This window comes from Pristiophorus japonicus, chromosome 5 (assembly GCF_044704955.1).
Source record: "Pristiophorus japonicus isolate sPriJap1 chromosome 5, sPriJap1.hap1, whole genome shotgun sequence".
Classification (NCBI taxonomy): Eukaryota; Metazoa; Chordata; class Chondrichthyes; family Pristiophoridae; genus Pristiophorus; species Pristiophorus japonicus.
This window is the reverse complement of record NC_091981.1, coordinates 110,703,987-110,716,933: the sequence shown is the minus strand read 5'-3', so window position 1 is coordinate 110,716,933 and position 12,947 is coordinate 110,703,987.

The window sequence follows — 12,947 nt, the reverse complement described above, 5'->3', positions numbered from 1 at the left end:
GGGAATTCAGTTTTAAGCGCTGAAGACTCCTATTTTGGACTTCTTTTTAATGTTAATTTTTTTTAAGGTAGTAAGTGCTGAAAACTACATTTTATTACAACATTTGTATTTGTATTTGTTCAGAAGGCATTTCCCTTTTAATGCATTCCCCTTTTAATTTCCCACAATGCCTAGCAAACTCCATTGCCTCGTTTCCAGAGTCTGTTGGAAGATCGAACGTCGCTTCAGGACGGCAACTTCGACTCCCATGCCTGCCACTAGGAAGGTGTTACACGGGAAGTTAGCACTGGGCTAAAAATCTTCAGCTCCCAGTGTAAATTTTTTCTTGTAGTGCTTCAGCCATTTTCAGCCACTGTTAACCCGACGCCGCGGTGACAGTGGCAACTTTCATGGCAGTCACAAATTTTTAGCCTAAGCTTCTGCAAAGGGATATAGACAAGCTAAGTAAGTGGGAAAGAAGGTGTCAGATGGGTATAATCTGGGAAAATGTGAGTTTATTCACTTTGGTAGGAAGTTTTTTAAAATGGTGGGAAAATATTAAATATTGGTCTTCAGAGGGATTTGGGTGTCCTTGTACATGACACACAGGAAGTTAACATACAGGTACAGCAAGCAATTAGGAAGGCAAATGGTATATTGGCCATTATTGCAAGGGGGCTGGAGTACAAGATTAAGGAAGACTTGTTGCAATTGTATTGGGCTTTGATGAGATCCTACCTGGAGTACCGTGTATAGTTTTAGTTTCTGTACTTAAGGAAGGGTAACTTGTCTTACAGGCGGTGAAGCGAAAGTTCACTAGATTGATTCCTGGGATGGGTTGTCCTATGAGGAGAGATTGAGTAGAATCGGTCTATGCTCTCTGGAGTTTAGAAGAATGAGAAGTGATCTGATTGAAACATGAGAGGGAGAGGGCTTGACAGAGTAGTTACTGAGAGGCTGTTTCTCCTTGCTGGAGCGTCTAGGACTAAGGGGCAAAGTTTCAGGATAAGAGGTCAGCCATTTAGGACTGAGATGAAGAGAAATGTCTTCTCTCTGAAGGTTGTGAATCTTTATAATTCTCGAACTCAAAGGGTTGAGAATGCTCCTACTCCTCCTTTTTCTGATGTTCTAATACATATAGTTTGACAATAAATGACCATATGCATTTGTTTCAACTAGGATATGTTAAAGCACAGACAATGGGTATCTGAGAAGCTTTTGAAACACTTAATAGTTAAAGGGATAATCATTTAAAGATAATGACGATTGCTCTTTGAAGTGGTATGCTGATATTGATCAACAATAAACCTTGAAATATCAACAGAAAATGCTGGAAATACTCAACAGGTCAGGCAGCATCTATGGAGAGAGAAACAGAGTTAATGTTTCAGGTCGATGACCTTTCGTTAGAACTGGAAAAAGTTAGAGATGTAACAGGTTTTTAAGCAAGTGTAGGGGCAGGGAAAGGGGTGGGAGAAGGAACAAACAAAAGGGAAGGTCTGTGATAGGGTGGAAGGCAGAAGAGATTAAGACCCTATTTTTTCTGTTTATTTCTCTCTTTCCCATGGCAGCTGTTGATTTTGCCATTTCCATTTACACCCTATCTAGACTCATCTTTTATTTCTTAACCTATCCCATTACCATCTCCTTTTGTTTTGCACCATCATCCCTTTTGTCTCTTAATCTCTTCTGCCTTCCATCCTATCACAGACCTTCGCTTTTGTTCTTTCCTCCCATCCCCCTTTCCCTGCCCCTACACTTGCTTAATAACCTGTTACATCTCTAACTTTTTCCAGTTCTGACGAAGGGTCATTGAACTGAAACGCTAACTCTGTTTCTCTCTTCACAGATGCTGCTTGACCTGCTGACTATTTCCAACATGTTCTGTTTTTATTTCGGATTTCTAGCATCCGCAGTATTTTGCTCTTGCATAACCTTGAGATGTCTGGCTTACCAATCTAGACCTGCTGAGGGACTATTTAGGGGCAAAATATTAAACAAAAGGCAGACAGACTTTTCGCCTCCCACTTCGCAATTCAACAGCAAGCCCAGTTTACGTAAACACTCTACCAAAAACAGTCTTTTAAAAATTGTTACAATATTGGAAAACTATAAATTCTTATAAAAATATAAATTACTACTAAATGATCCATGGCATTGGCCATGGTCACTCAAGGAATATAATTTATTTATATACATTATGGCAATAGAGTTGGGAAGACACTCTTCAGAAACCTACTTCACAGGAGGCCTGCAACTATGCCATGATAGTTAACATAGCAAAATTGAATGGGGCTGATGTAGCAGTTTACAGTAGTATATACTGACAGAAAAATGCAAACAAAAATGTTGACAATAGTTTCTGGTTAGACAAGTTAGTTGCCCTCTGGCACTGACCCCTGGTGGGTATCAATGGACGAGATCTCTGCATAACTGAGGCCAAAGATTCTTATGATCTGAAGCAAGATGGAGTGTAAGGTCTATCACAGTGTTATCTACTGAAATTAACCTGCAGCCAACGAGAAACATCTTAACAAAATGGCTACATAATGCGCCAATGTTTAGGAGCTAATAATATGAGGCCACCTTAATTAATTCTTTTTTGGTGCAAGTGAATAACTCACATTTATGGTGTGTCAGTTGTGGCTCAGTGGGTAGCATTCTTGCATCTGAGCTAAATGTTTGTGGTTTCAAGTCCCACTCCAGAGATTTGAACACAAAAATCTAGGCTGACACTCCAGTGGAGGGCTGAGGGAGTGCTGCATTGTTGGAGGTGTTGTCTTTCAGATGAGATGTCAAATCTGCTCTCTCAGGTGGATATAAAAGATCCCATGGCATTATTTCAAAGAAAGACAGGACAGTTATCCTTGGTATCCTGGCCAATATTTATCCCTCAATCAAGATATCAAAAACAGGTTATCTGGTAATCGTCACATTGCTGTTTGTGGGAGCTTGCTGTGTGCAAATTGGCTGCCGCGTTTCCTACATTGCAACAATGACTACACTTCAAAAGTACTTCATTGGCTGTAAAGCTTTGGGACGTCCAGTGGTCGTGATAGGCGCTATATAAATGCAAGTTTTTCTTTTCTTTCTGATTAAAAAAATTGCAGTTTGGGTTTTTCCAAAGTTGACAGTCTTGGTTGAAGAGAAGGAGATTATCCCCTTTCACAAATCGTCACAGATTTCAACACCTTTACAACATTTCTGGAAGTGTTCATGTGTTTCGGAGTGGCAAACTGCACATATATATAGAAATAAGAAAGCAAGGCACAATTCTATGGCCCAGATCGATCATAAGAGATACCCCTCACTTAATATGCAGGCATTTTCAAATACTAAATAATCACAAGAGAAGTTCGTTCCAGTTTCAAACAGGAGCATTTTGTCTAAAAAGCATGAAAAGAATCCCCCAGAAGACTACATGCATTTATTTTGAAACTGTGCTGAAAGCAACAAGAACAACATAGGAAGGTAACTTTCCGATTTTGTGCTACCGCAAAAGCTCACCATAATGCGTATCAGAAATTTGGGTATACACTGTGCATGATTTTCTGATTATTAACTTACTGCAGCAGTAATCAAGACTCTCCACAGGTAGTGTGATGTCTGGAAAAAAAAACAGTAAAAGTCTATGCTATTCGTATTATAATAGAAAGAAAATGACGCCTTGTTGTCAGTAAGTGCTTTGTGGCTCCAAAAATTAATATGTAATATGTAATAAATCCAAAGTGACTTTGGACAAAACGCTTGAAAAGGTCTTAAGTTCTTTCAACATGAGAAGCTGGTATGTAACAAATGCTGCTTTTATATATATAGATGTGGCACAAATTGAATCAGATTATGTATTGTAATGACAAGTACAATTATTGCTAATGGACCTGAAATTCCGGCCTTCCCGGGTCCGTACGGAGTGTGTATGGACCTGGGAAGGCATTGCAAAAGCCGGTTTTCATCACGCAATGCGCATGCGCTGAAAACCGGCTTTGCCGATCTGTAAAGTTCTGGCCTGACAGATCGCACGCATGTCCTCAGCAACGACATTCGCATGGGCAAGATTGCACTATTTGCCCATCTCTTGTGAATATCCTTAAAATTCTAAAACTCTTGCGCCTGGTAAAAGCATAGCCTACTTTTACCAGCGTAAGAGTTTTAAAACATATAAAAAATATATAAAAATAAAATTTATAAACACATTTTTATGTTAAAACCTTGCCCACTAAGGTAAGTTTATTTTAAATCCTAATTACAAAACTTTTTTAAAAATCGGAAAAATATATATTTTTTCTAACACATTTATTAACTTTAATTTCAATTAAGTTTAATTATATGAGGTGTGATTTTTATTTTTTATGTTGTGGTTAGTGTGTTTGTTTTGTTTTTCTCATTAATAGCAATGAAAACTCGTAAATACAGAGTTCTCATTGCTATTAATGAGAATACTGTATCTGATTGGTTGTGCAGTCACACATGACTGCACCTTCTGCGGTCGAACTTCTTGGACGCTTCAAAGCATGGGAAAAGAAGGCCTTCCCACCGGAATGGCAGGCGCCTCCGGGACCACCAGGTAATTTCGTAAAAATTCTCGGGTCAGAGGCATTCGTCCAAAAGATGCGCCTGACCGGAATTTCAGGTTTGTTTCATTAAAAAGGAATATTTTAAAAGTCTTTGATTCGGTTGACCACACCATCATCTTTCAATACCTTTCCTCCACTATGTAGCTTAGTGGGGCTGTCCTTGCTTGGTGAGGCTGCCCTTGATTGGTTCTACCTTTACTCACCTAATCATAGTCAGAGTATCACTTCTCTTCTCTGCTCACCCCAGCATCTTCATTACCAGAGTCCTCTGAGGAGCCATTCATGGCCCTCTCTTGCTCATCTACATGCAGCTAAAAGGCAAGATCATCTGCAAATATGGATCAGGTAACACATGTACACTGATAACACCCAGTTCTACCTCTGCACCATCTTTCTAATCCCCTCCACTGCCTCTGTGTTGTCAGACTGCTTGTCCAACTTCAAGTCTTAGATGAACCATAACTTCCTCCAGCTAATCATAGGAAAGATTGCCGCCGTTACAAACTGTATTCAATACAAACAGTACAAAGTTACAAACTTTTACCAATCTTGTAATGTCAAAAACAACAGACTCTAGCCTTTAACATAAGACCAACCCTTTCTTGCATACTACCAAGGGGCCCTCTGATTAAGTTCATACCCCTGATGGTTTCAGGTTGAGGAATAAGATGAGCATAGGTAGCAAATTATAAACCTACAAGCTGGAACTCCTGGCTATGGAGCTAACTGTCAAAGAATCTACACAAAAAGCATGGCCCTGCTCTCTCACAAACCTGACTCAAATCTTCAACACATATGTAGTTGTCAAACAAACCAATTACTTTAAAAGGGTCCTCAGGATACCAATCACATTGGATGTTTGAACTGAATGGAATGGCTTGACCCATTAATTAGTTTCAAACACTTTGAATTATTTGTGAGATGGGTCCCCATCCAGGGATAATGCCACCACTCATATTAATGCCATCCTAAACTGAATTTATAAGCCAGTTTGATGTGTGATCTGTGCAGGAATAGCTAGCAGTAGCCAACTTTAACCCTTTCTGTGCTGTTACCAGTAAGAAAGAAACCAATAAATAATTCATCATAGACAAAATGCTTCATTACTGTCACAGTGACCCTTGTGTATTACCAAAGTTACATTGATAAAGCAGGAAGCAGACACAAACACATCATCATTAAGAGGTTACAAACTGGAACTGACAGATGGAACAGTGCAACTCACTTTCTGCAGTCTCACTAGACAGCAGTACTAATGAAAAAAAAGAAAAAAATAACTTTTTTAAAAGCAGTTTTCATAACCTTGTAATGTCTTAAAGTTCATCAGAACAAACTATGTAATGTTGAAGTAAAAGAAGAGAAATGTGGCAGCCAGTTTGTGCACAAGAAGTTCCCACTAACAGCAATGAGATACATACATTACAACATTGACTACACTTCAAAAGTACAGGTAAAGAACTCTGGGACATCCTGAGATTGTGAAAGTTACTATATAAATGCAAGTAAATAAAAAAAATAAACAGATTATCTGTTTAGTGATGGTTGAGGGATAAATGTTGGGCAGGATGCCAGGAGAGCATTCTTCTTCGAAATAGTACCATGGGATCTTTCACATCCACCTGAGCGGGCAGACAGGGCCTTGGTTTACCTACTCATCTAAAAGACTGCACCTCCAACAATACAGCATTCCCTCAATACTACACTGATGTGTCAATTTAGATTATGCGCTCAAGACTCCAGAGTGGGACTTGAACCTATAGCCTTCTGATTCAGAGGCAAGAGTGCTATCACTGAGCCAAGGCTGACACTGAAGGTAAATTCACCAATTCCAAACTCCCAGCAAGGAGCCATGCTTAAAGGGAGCTTGAGTCAGAGATTGATTCTGCAATTAGTATGGCCTAGAAATTAACCTCCTGAGCACCCCCCGGTATTGCCTCTGGGGGGCGTTAACGGGGCGCTAACCACTTACCGACCTGGCGCGGCGAGATGAATGACTCCCGCTAACTTCGTCGGGAGGTTTGCGACGACGGTAGGATGTTGAGCCCTGATCTCTTTCATCTGGAGATCATGATGTCTTCGCCGTACGCATTGTCCCAGGAGCGCCCCGGACCCGAACTTCGGTTCCGCCCCCTGCAGCATTGCCAGGTGAAAACACCAACAGCTACAGGAGGCGTTGATTGGGAGGCTGGGCGCTTCGAGGGCGAAACATAAGGGCGAGGTGGCCGAGGTAAATGAAGACATTTCTACAGTGGTGATTCTCAAATTCTTTCAATCTTCTTTGGCCCCGATCGATCAGCCTGGCACTCTGCTGCAGTGCATCGGGCTGATCGGGCCAGATCGCGGCTGCCGCCGGGGTCCAGGTAATTGTTTCTAATGCAGAGCCTGCAGCAATGACCCTTCTCTTTAAGGGAGGGAAGGCGCCTCGAAACATGGCAACGTTGCATGGCCCTTTGTGCAGCGCTGCACACTTACTGTCCCGCCTGCTGCCTATTGCGCACCATGAAGTAAGTGGAGCACTTGATTTAGCACTCCACTTCCTTCCTGGTGCGCAAACCCCAAATTTCTTTAAAGTTGAAAATCATAAGCACTGAGCGCTAATTCTTTCAACCTTTAAATGTTATTTCTCTCCCTATGTGTATGTGTGATTAATGAATTTACTATGTAGTTTATAGCTTGAATCTCAGAGCAACCCAAGCACATCACAAGTACAACATTAAACAGAATCTCCTTTGTCCTGCCCCGATATCATACTGAACAATATTTTCTGCACGACCGTTATTTGTCTGGCTCAGACCAAAGCTGGTGACATCCCAAAGTCTGTTTGCAGCACAGACTGCAAACTGTTCTATTGTCAGACACACCAATTCTCCGAGCTGAATGTGTTTGTCAGCAAACCACAAGAAATGACAGATTTTATTTCAGCCGTGAGGCTATTAAAATCAAAAGTGATAACAGATTCTAAGGGATTTTAACACATTAGGAGATTTGCAAGCTTTACAGTCTGTCTGCACCACCCATCCTACATTGACCATATCTGTGTGCAAAATGTAGTGCCTGCTTTGCTGCATCTATGATTGTTCCCGCAAAGTTCTACATCCACATCCTGTTGGTGCAGAGCAATTATTTTCCAGAAGGTAGTGGCAGCATTGCTTTCTCATTATGTGCTTGTGAACTCCAATCCTTCTCATTCATGAAACCTGGGGCACCATCAGCTACTCCATCCTCTGGCAGTGTCACACTTTCCAACACTGATTTGTGTTCACATTGCTGAGGATTGTACTAATAATAGTGCAGGATCCCTGTGGTAGTGCATCCCAGGGATGATCCAAATGATGCCTTTAAAGTCCCTAATGGTCCCATCTCATCTGTAGCAAGAGTAAATAAATATCATGAAAATATAACAGAGTATCACAGTTGTGAACACTGGCAAATCTACATTCCTCTCCTCCACAGTTATCAATTCCTTGAAGTAGAAGTAAATAAATACAATACTTGCCTTTATATAGTGCTTTATCACATTGTTGAACTATCTGAGACCATCTCACAGAATAAAGCCTCACAACCCAGAGACAACTGTTATGGAAGCAAACCAGCAGCCATTCTGGGCTAGAAGCACCCAGCTTTGTGGTCTTGTTCAGATACTTAAAATGCATTGTACCCCAGACTTATGGAGGTGGATTTTAGCCATCTACCTAAAACGGGTTCAAAGTTGCCTGAGCAGCCGATCTCATTGTTGAGAGGCCCGAACCCTTTTGGGGTTTATGCCTCATTTGAATGCCGGTGATCAGATCCAGGCGCCAAGTACGTGTCCCAGAGTATCTCGCTGGTTGAGGGAGGATGGGAAATTGGCAGCTGTCACGCTGGGCTGGGGTGGGGTGGTGAGTCTGGGTCCACAAGAATTCTCGTGTACATATTTTTAGGCCGAACATAAGGCAGGCCTTGGACATCATGTTAAATTGCCATCCATTTGTTTTCAGGTGAGAAGCAGGTAGCCATCAGTTGAAAATCCCCTCCATGGTGTTTGACACTGGTTGATCTCCTTTTGAGCATTCACCCACTATGAGATCATCCTCCTGTTATGTATATTGTGCTACCTCAATCCCTCTATAAATCAGCGATTTTACTTCATTTTCATATTTCATTATTAGTGCATGGTAACTTAGAGGTCTCAACAGGCTAATTGTGAACTTATAATAATTTGGATATCATACTTTCAGATTATTGAAAAATATGAATGTTCATAATGGTTATTGCCAGATATCTCCATCATTTCTATGTAAAGTACCTCCAAGACATCAGTTTTATTATTTAAATAAGAATGATCTTGTAGAAGATGGAGCTTATGCAGCGAGAACTATCAGTCTGCAATTATTTCACATACCGATAGTTCATTGTACTAGGCAAAGCAAAAATCTTGGAATTGTTGGTAAATAAGTTAGAAAAGTGGGGTTGATATTTTTCCCCAGAAAAGGACCAAATACACATTCTTTGTGCATGTGATTTCATTAACACGAATGAAAAACATCAATCAATCATGATGGTTCTCATTCAGCTGATGAGCCACTTAGCTGGTATAAATGTGGGGTGGCCTGACCCATCCACCTCCATGGCACGAACCTGGTATTGCAGTACTTCCAGGAACGGTGCAGTGGCTCTAGGCCTTTTGGCTAAGAGCATTGGCGCAGAGTGATCCTTGAATGGGCCCAAGGTGACCTCTGGCGTTTGTGATTTGACAAAGAATTGGAACGATTGGCTACGAATTTCAAAAAAATAAATAAATAAATAAATAAATGTTGGAAAGTTTGTTGATCCAGCTTTGGACTGTGCAGGTGCAGGATAAAAATGGCTTACAGTCAGCAGATCAAACCTCACAGTTAACTGACCTGTCCCTGCGTGTCTTAGTGAACTGTGTCACGGAGCTCTGTAAGGACATTTCTGGTGGAGCAGCATGGACCACAATTATGTAAAGCAGGAGTAAGGAATTTGAACAGTTATGATGAGCACTATTTCAACTACGAGAGAGACCTCGACTAATGTAAGAAAGCAGTGCACAAAAGTAAGGCGTGTACAGGACCAGCATGCACATGATAAAAAGTTGCAATTATAATCAGTGTATACAAAACAAAAGCTGCACTGACAGTATTTGGCAGATAATTTAATAAGTCTGTGCTGCTGCTAGGGAACCTTTCTATTCAGAAATTCAGCTGCGACCATCCATGATTCCTTGACCGTTAAAATGAATGGTTGGTAAACTGGCAAAACTTGGGCTGGTGGGTAAGAAAATCAGGTGGGTTTTTGTTCCACTCACTTCCTGCCACCACTTTTAAGATTTTCACTGAAGTGATATGGGACGTGTAATACATCGGCCTAAAAATAAGTGTCACAATATAAGTATCATAATGGGCCCAAGTTTCGGGCCGCGTCTAGAACGGCGCAGCGCCGACCTGGACGCACGTTTTTCGCGCCACAAAGTGCGCCTAAAAAAAACTTACAGATTCTCCGGCTCCATGCTGGTCCTCTGCAGCCGGGCGCGGCACAGCATGAGCTGTGGGGGGGCGGAGCCAGGTCCCTGCGCTGAAAACAGTGCCGGGACCTCTGCACATGCGCGCTACAGTGGGCGCGCATGTGCAGTAGCTCCAGGTGCCCAAAATTGTGTGGGAGATGCCGAAGCACGCAGCCCCTAGCCCTGGCCGAATGGCCTCACTGGGGCTGCGTGCATAAGGCTCCTCCCACGCCCAGCTCCTGCTTCCTCCCGACCCGACTCGACTCCCGCTTCCCCCCCCCCCCGCCCCCGGACCGGACCCGACCCCGACACCGACCCGACTCCCGCTTCCCCCACCCACCCCCGTCGCCCTCAGACCGGACCGGACCCGTGCTCCCCCCGACCCAACCCCGGACCCGACCCGACCCAACGCCACCTACCTGTAAATCTGGTGCTGGGGACGGACCCTGCCCAAAGTCTTGGGCCCGGCCGGGCCCGGCCCGTTCAGCCTCCCTCCCCCTTCTCCTCCCCCCCCTTCTCCTTCCCCCCCTCTCCTTTCCCCTCCTTCTCCTTCCCCCCCTTCTCCTTCCCCCCTTCTCCTTCCCCCCTTCTCCTTTTCCCCCTTCTCCTTTCCACCCCCCCTTCTCCTTTCCTTTCCCCCCTCTCCTTCCCCTTCTCCCCCTTCTCTTTCCCCTTCTCCTCTTCCCCCCTTCTCCTCTCCCCCTTTCCCCTTCTCCTCTCCCCCCTTCCCCTTCTCCTCTCCCCCCCTTTCCCCTTCTCCTCCCCCCTTCCCCTTCTCCTTCTCCTCCTCCCGCCTTCCCCTTCTCCTCCGCCCCCCTTCCCCTTCTCCTCCGTGCCCCCTTCTCCTCCTCCTCCCCTTCCCCTTCTCCTCCCCCTTCCCCTCCTCCCCCCTTCCCCCTTCTCCTCCCCCCTTCTCCTCCCCCCTTCTCTCCCCCTTCCCTCCCCCTTCTCCCCCCTTCCCTCCCCCTTCTCCCCCTTCCCTCCCCCTTCTCCCCCATCCCTCCCCCTCTGCCTCCCTCCCTCCCCTCCCCCTGCCCCCCCCTCTCTCCCTCTACCCCCCTCCTCCCCCTCCCCTCGCTGTCAGAAACACAGACACTGACAGACAGAGAGATAGAGACACTGACAGAGACACACTGCAGGGGGGGGGGGGGGCATCCCAGCACGCTGTTGGAGGGCTCCCGGTGCTGCAGTCGGTAAGTAGAAAATGTTTTATTTATTGATTTTTTTTGATTGATTTATTGGTTGATTTATTGATGTTTTTATCATTTATTATTGATGATGGCTCTTTATTTGTAAAACTGAAGTGTTTAATGTTTGTAAACTTCCCTTTAACGCCCCCCCCTCCCCCCCCCATTCCCTACGCCTGATTTGTAACCTACGCCTGATTTTCTAAAGTGTAGACAAGGTTTATTCGAGTGTACAAAAATCTTCACTTACTCCATTCTAAGTTAGTTTGGAGTAAGTTTTCACTGCCGAAACTTTGAAAACAGGCGTAAGTGGCCGGACACGCCCCCTTTTGAAAAAAAAATTCTGTTCCAAAGTGAAACTGTTCTAACTGACTAGAACTGGAGCAAACTAAATGCCGAGAATTTGAATTTCTAAGATACTCCGTTCGACACCAGTTGCTCCAAAAAATCAGGAACAACTGAGGCCGAAACTTGGGCCCAATATGTCACATGGTATATTTCCAATCATTTGCAAATTAGCAACATAGGTGCAGGAAATTACCGTGCATTCCTGATGTGCAGCTTCGTTATGGCTGCAGAGAGGGTTTAAATTTTAAAGTCCGCTTTGCCTGGTGCAACCCATTGCATTTGTCAAATTGGCAAATTTAAAAGAAGCAAAAGAAAATTACTTTTCCCATCTTCTGCCAGCCACCTTACAGTGTGACAGGGCTCCTCAGCAATTTCCAGTTCCATCGGCCCTCCGCCTGCCCAAATTAAAATATTAATGCGCCTGATCCTGGGAAAACGTGCAGGTCAGGGGTGCAGACCCAGGGGCCTTAAAGTATCAGGACAGCAATTGCCTGTGTGAACCATTTAGAAGAGTCATTAAAATATGAAAATCAGCAAATGTTCATGTGAAATTAATTATGCTCATGTGAAATGGGCTAGGTGGTGCTAAGCATACAGAAGTTCATACATCTCTGTGAAGCACTTTGGGATGATGTGTCTACATTAAAGTCCCTATATAAATAAAAGTTGATCATTTAAAGGATCCTGTAATGTTAATGTATATTGCAGCCACTGATGAACCATATTTCTTTTTTTTATCACACTTAGTTTCTTATGAGCCTTTGTGTCAATTGTTGTGCTTTGTATTTTTCTTTTACCACTGACATCATTATTTTCATCAACGGGTTTCACAGTAAGAATCCCCCATCTGATTGTTTTAAAGCAAGAAGAGGAGGACATACAGAGGAACAGCAGGCAGGTCAGGCAGCATCAGAGGTCTTCTGTTCCCACCCACCCATACTCTCATACCTGCATTTACAGACAGAAGTGCAAATACTTCTCGTTGGCAAAGGATTAGTGCATGTGGGGGCTCCTAAACACAAAGGAAGCTGGGACAATAGACCCAATGGCACAAACAGGCTATGTGAATACCTGCTGAACTGTAATGCTGCTTGTTTCCTTTGCAACACCCCAATCACAATATGTCATGCCTTCAGTGCACTGCATTAACGAAGATACACTTGAGTGACCAACAGCCCGCATAGGCCTGCTTGGCCTTATTTGCCAAGATGCCACCAACTATAGTCAGGCATTGTTGTACCCTGCTAACAATGACTTTGGGGAACTTTGTTAACAGAGTGCGAGCCATCAGGCAGCCAATGCAGATGATGTCATCTGTTGGTAGAACACCTGCAATTGCCATGTAACTTTGGGCTG